The 6000-nt window shown below is 41.5% G+C and overlaps 2 non-coding genes across 2 annotated transcripts; one reads left to right on the top strand and one right to left on the bottom strand.

Annotated features, from left to right (window-relative positions):
- The first annotated feature begins 103 nt into the window (after positions 1-103).
- Positions 104-177, top strand: trnai-aau (transfer RNA isoleucine (anticodon AAU)). Its single transcript has one exon. It is a non-coding gene; the product is annotated as a tRNA-Ile (tRNA).
- Positions 178-3013: 2836 nt separating this feature from the next.
- Positions 3014-3095, bottom strand: trnas-gcu (transfer RNA serine (anticodon GCU)). Its single transcript has one exon. It is a non-coding gene; the product is annotated as a tRNA-Ser (tRNA).
- Positions 3096-6000: the final 2905 nt, after the last annotated feature.

Raw genomic sequence — 6000 nt, 5'->3', positions numbered from 1 at the left:
GAGAAAGCCCGTACACTGAATTACACGGCTTTCTATTCAAAGGAGGACAAAAGAAATTCCCTGAGTTTGATTTTTTGCAGCACAGAGAGGAGCACTGTTGCGAGGCCGGTTAGCTCAGTTGGTTCGAGCGTGGTACTAATAATGCCAAGGTCGCGGGTTCGATCCCCGTACGGGCCAGGTCCTTTTCTCCTCTCTTACCAAAGCTGTTAGGTTCCTTTCCGTGGTGAAATGGGTTGTCATGCAATGCTGCCACACAGTGCCGACAGACAAGAGTGTTGCGGGAGAAGAGAAAAGTGTTTGAAGATTTAAGAGTGTCTTAGGTGGAGCCAAAATCAAGTGTCACAAATGCAAGTGGGAGGATTTCCAATGTTTAATATGGTAAAAATAAGCGGACGTTATCTGCCGGTCTGGCACAGTCTGCCATGCTTTTGTCATATACTGTAAAGTGGTGTCGAACTGGAGCCTCACCATTTGCATATGTGAGGCTCCTGTTATACATCGATTGTCACATTAAATGACAAAAATGAAGAGAGTTAAAGCAGCTGGAGAGGTTTTCTTACAACTTTTGAGCTGACACAGTTTTGGAAAATGTTTCATTCACGCTGCACTGTACAACATAGGCAGCCAAGAGTCTCCAAAACAAAACAGAATTGACAGATAGGAGAAAATTCCCACTCGTCCTGAAGTTCCAAAAATCCAGCACTGAGCGTAAACAAAGTGTCTAAATAGTGTGGGAATGTTAAACCTAACCCTAGCTGGAGTTTGAGCAATCCAGCACTGAGAGTAAAAAGATGAGTCAAAGTAACATCTAATCAGATTAGTTTCCTTAGAGCTGGTTCAGAGTTTGCTCAAGAGTTTACCTTTCACAGATGCGCAAAGAAGAATGTTGGGGGTGCACGCTTCAAGGCGCCTTACAGCTGTAGTGAGTGATTCGAGACGATTCGTGGCGTGTGCTCGTTCCCATATACCTTACGCCCCAGGGTGCAGTGCTAGGATGACGTACAATACCGCTTGGGCACGTAACAGCGTTATATGCAAGTGCGGGACGTGAGGGTTTTCGTTTGTTCGTTTTGTTTTGCTCTGCTTTGCTTTGTTTTGCTTTCCATCGCGTTGGTAAGAGCGTAAATAAAACGGCGATTCCTGCGTCTACCACTAATGTAAGAGCTATTTCAAGTGCGGCGTGGTGCGGCTTTTCAAATGCTCAACAGGATGACTTCGCATGCACGTGTGCTTTCATGCAGTCGTGTGTGCAACCATGTCTGCTTATGTGCAAACGGGCGTGGTTTCATGTATGCAAAAAACTTTCCTGGGCTCTTCTGAAGCACATAAAATTATTTGGAGATATACATTTGTCTTGTTTTCCTCTTAGGCTCTAGAATTGATAACTTTTTTTTAGGATTCTAGCTTTCTCCCCTTGCAGGCATCGGGCACAGAGGACCTCATGGTTTTCCTAAAAATCTTTTTTTTTGTGTTCCTTGTTGTTCCAAACTTAATTTTAATCACTTTTAATTAGATATTTTATTAAAAATAGTGCAAAAAATGACTAATTTCACTAAAAATAATGTAATATAAAACTGATGTTTTTAACTTTATTGTAGTGTTTTAGAAACTACTATGTCTTCAAAAATTGTTATTTTTCATTCCTAGGAATGAAAGCAGTTGTTATATGATGTTTATTTTCAAATTTTGAAAAAATCAAAGGATTCTAGCTTTCTCCCCTTGCAGGCATCGGACACAGAGAACCTCATGGTTTTCCTAAAAATCATTCGTTATGTTCCCTGGTGTTCCAAACTTAGTTTTAATCAATTTTAATTTGTTATTATGTTAAAAACAGGGTAATAAGTTTCTAATTGGACTATAAATAATGTCATATTGTCTGCTATAAAACTGATGTTTTCAACTCCATTGTAGAGATTCTATAATCAACTAATAGAGAATTTAAATAAAAAAGGGCATAAGAAGACATTACCAACAACGACCACAAGATGGAGATATTGTCCAAAGAGGCAAGAAGGGCAAAGCCGCGATAAGGTAAAATCATTTTTTGAAAGAGATTGCTGTCAGAATGCACACCGTCTTACCACTGCAACATGGGGAATAGAGGGAAATGAACACACGCTACGAATCGTCTCAATCACTCCCTAGAGTCGTAAGGCACATTGAAGGGTGCACCCCCATCATTAATCGTTGGGCCTCTGTAAAAGGAAAGCTGTTGAGCAGTCTTTGAAACAGCTCGGATGAAACACTTGATTGCTTCCATGTGCATCTGGAGCCCACTTCTTATTTTCACTTCACGCCGCCCAAAGCATTTCTAAAACAGGAGATTCGCGTTTGGGAATGCGCCCTGCCCTACAAATAAAACAGGTCTACGGGTCTGAAACCTGCTCCACGGAAAACAGTTCTGTTGCGCTTTTGATCAAATGGAGATTCGCTGTTCTTACTTTTTGATGACATAACACCCAAAGGGGCTACTTTGGAGCTGGATTCCAACCAGCATCCTAAAGTTTCTTAGCGGTATCCTTTACAGTCCTCTGTTCGGTCGACAAGGAACAGTAGGGGGCAGCTTTCCTCACACATACAGTGCAATGTACTGTAGTGTTCCCCTTCATTGAATTCGCAGTTCTGCATCAGACCTCTAACTCGTTTCCTTAGCTTGGATTTAAGCCACGAAGCAGGCTTCTACTGTATAAACGTCTAGAGGAATCACAAACTATTTGAGAGGCCACCATCCCAGGGGGAACTGACAAAGTCTATCCCTAAACACCTAGCGCAGTCTCTCGAGAGACTGTCAAAAATCGCTTTCTCTGTTTGCGTTGCAAGTAAGTGAAAACGCGGTCTCAAACCAGAGCTACTTGGCAGCAGCGGCACGTAAATACCATTACTGTTACTGCTCGATACCGACGTTAGCCTACTATACCATGTTCAGCCACCGCTAGAAAATGCACAGCTCTAGAACCGGAGCAAACGACAGGATGGCCAATGCCAAACGGGCACACGTGTCAGACATGGAGAGCGACGAGGATGGGATTTGAACCCATGTGTGCAGAGCACAATGGATTAGCAGTCCATCGCCTTAACCACTCAGCCACCTCGTCGACAGAAGTGGGCTGTCCGGACATGGGTTGGCGCGCTCCAGATGATCTTTTTCTTTTTTTTCCCTCGTACTCGAGGGTCATTTTCCTGTTCCACATGCGATTTCAACATTTTCCTTGGGAGATGTCAAGCCAGCAAGCCACTGCTGTGGTTCAATGGCCAGTGTGGAGATCAGTGGCCCTGTTGTACACAGAAAGCACATCGAGCTCCTTGGACATGAAAAGTTCCAGATAAAAGCCATTTGTCACCCTTTCTCTTGGTGTTGATGTTGCTATTGTATGTAAAGGTGGCAACTTGCTCAGCGAGCAGGCGGAGCACACACCGAATGCAGATGTGTCTGAGTGGTGTGTCCAAGTGGCTGCAAAAGGACAGTGCTCCTGGGGCGCCGTGGCTTAGTTGCTTAAAGCGCCTGCCTAGTGAACAGGAGACCCTGGCTCTGAATCCCAGCGGTGCCTTTTTTGTTCTGTCTTCTCAAACAGAACTGGTCATTATGGACAACCGCCTACGGCTAGACTTAATTAAATGCAAGCATTCATTTCCTGTCTTGAACGACTTGTTTTTCTTAAAATGGATGCAACTTGCAAAACATGAAATACAAACCTTGCTAATCAGCGCTCGCGGCTGGCAAAAAAAAAAGAGGTCAGCAATGTTTTTTTCTTTAACCTTAACCCTGCTAATGGAGAAGAGTTAAACGACCGAGTCTATGCAGCTTAAACGGTCCGCACGTCGGGTTCTTAGCTGAAAGGGTGGTAAATCACACTCACCCCAATCCTTAATCTTTTAAAGAGGATACAAAATTGAACCTAGTCGCCACATCACATACATCCTGTTCAACGATAAATAGGTAACATCTGTAGTGTGCTCTCTGAAGGCACTAGTTCTGTAGGATTTGGGATTTACTGAGACAATTATTCATTATAGCAGTAAATCACAAAGTTGATTCTTTTGATGGCTTTAGAATCCAACCATGCGACATAACTCAAACAAAGCACACACACAGGTACTAATACACGAGGATACATTTATTAATACATAGAATATGCATGTAAACCTAACAGATCTTATCGAGAGGGTTATCAGAATACAAAAGGTATATATTCAGTCAGTTACAAAGAGTTACATATATCAAGAGGACATACGTTCAGTATATCATTCATTTAGACCGTTTCGTAAATGAACTTGGTTATAACTTCTACACTAGATACTCAAAACAAGTACATAACTCTTAGGAATTAAATTGATATCAACTGGTTGGGATAACAATTGAATTCTCGAGCTGTCATGCAGTGAAGTTGAATACTCATCCAATCTCTGGGGATTCAGATCTCCTGCGGGCACAAAGCAGTTGCAGGCTTGTTGCTGTCTAATCCGCGCTCTCTGGCTCTATGCCAGGCTTTGCTGTTCAGCTTGCGACGGTGCTCTGGTGATGTTGACCTTGGGGTTGTAGACCACTTGGATGAGGCTCTCTCTTGGAATCTTGCAGACCTTTAGGCGCCAATGGATGACCATTGATCATGATAGCCAGGCTTAGCTAAGTGCATCCCCATTTGGGAGCTGTACCTTATCAAAAGAAAACATCTTTAAATCAGTCTGCATGAATAGCTTCTCTGTTACTGCACCACAGAGATGAAGAGGGAGATGGGGCCTCATTTGGGAAAGCACAGCAACACTTAATTCTGTCTTATTAATAAGCCTCGCCGCTACAGTACGTACAGTTATAATTCAATCTGAATTAAAAACTACATGTCCCAGTTACCATGGTGGTGCTTGTGATCATTGCGTTTAACCAACGAAACAGGGCGAAAAATCAGTCACATGACTTTGTGGCTGAGTTTAGAAAGCTTAACGTATCAGCAAGACAGCAAAGACATTTTTCCAAGAAAGTTTAGCCTTTGTCACTAATGAAACCGCTAAATAAAGACATAAATATGGAAATTGACAGTTAATTGACTTTTATATTTCTAAATATCACAACATGTTCGAATCCAAGTCATTTTTAATAACAATGGGTAAACTGGGTAAACTATCACAAAGCTTTAAAAAACTTAACATTTTTATTATCAACAAATTGTAAATACGATGTTTACATTGGCATTATTAATTTTTCACTTGAGTATATGGAGGATTGTGAGAGCAGACCCCCCCTCTTAGGCTACATTTTTAATAAGAAATGGAGGCTGTATGCGTTACAATATAAACATTTACTGTCAAACTTTAAATCAACAGTTGATTTAAAGACAATCTGTCAAAGTGCAATGAAACACAATATTGTTGTTGTTGTTGTTGTTATTGTTGTTTTTATCCTGTAAAGCGTTTTGAGAAGCCACCTTTAAAGGCGCTATATAAAGGCGCTGATTCTTATGGAATGTGTTTTCTTTCTTCTTTTTTTTCAGCATAGAATAAACCTGTTACAGTACTTGATTCTTATGGATGCCCGGTTCCGCCGGGGATTCAAAATAAAACATGGAATCACGTGTCTAAGGAAATAGCATTATAACTATATCCATGCACAAACAGTAGCATGTTACATTATTAATTTGGGTGTCTCCTCTTGCCAGAAAGCGCTAAATTGCATTTTGAGTGCGGTTTTTGACTTTTTTTAAATTACAACCCATACATAAGCTGATACTGTTTAGACTTTTAATTATTTTAAACTGTATTACAGCAGCACAATGTGCTTTTTCACGAAACCTAGAGTACTGAAATGTCTTGCGTTGTACAGCTTTTCAGCTAAATATATTTATCGCTTACACCTGACACTTGATGTGCCCGACAAAAACCAGTTGAACAGCTCTGTTGGAGGTTTGCAGATCAGATCAGATTCCCTTCCCCCCACAGAAAGACAGACTTATTAGTCGCTATTCACTGCGACAGCAGCTCCAATTTCAGGCGTAAGCGATAGATCCC

This window comes from Lepisosteus platostomus, unplaced genomic scaffold (assembly GCF_059453375.1).
Source record: "Lepisosteus platostomus isolate fLepPlt1 unplaced genomic scaffold, fLepPlt1.hap1 Scaffold_61_H1, whole genome shotgun sequence".
Classification (NCBI taxonomy): Eukaryota; Metazoa; Chordata; class Actinopteri; order Semionotiformes; family Lepisosteidae; genus Lepisosteus; species Lepisosteus platostomus.
This window is presented reverse-complemented; position numbering and strand designations above follow the sequence as displayed.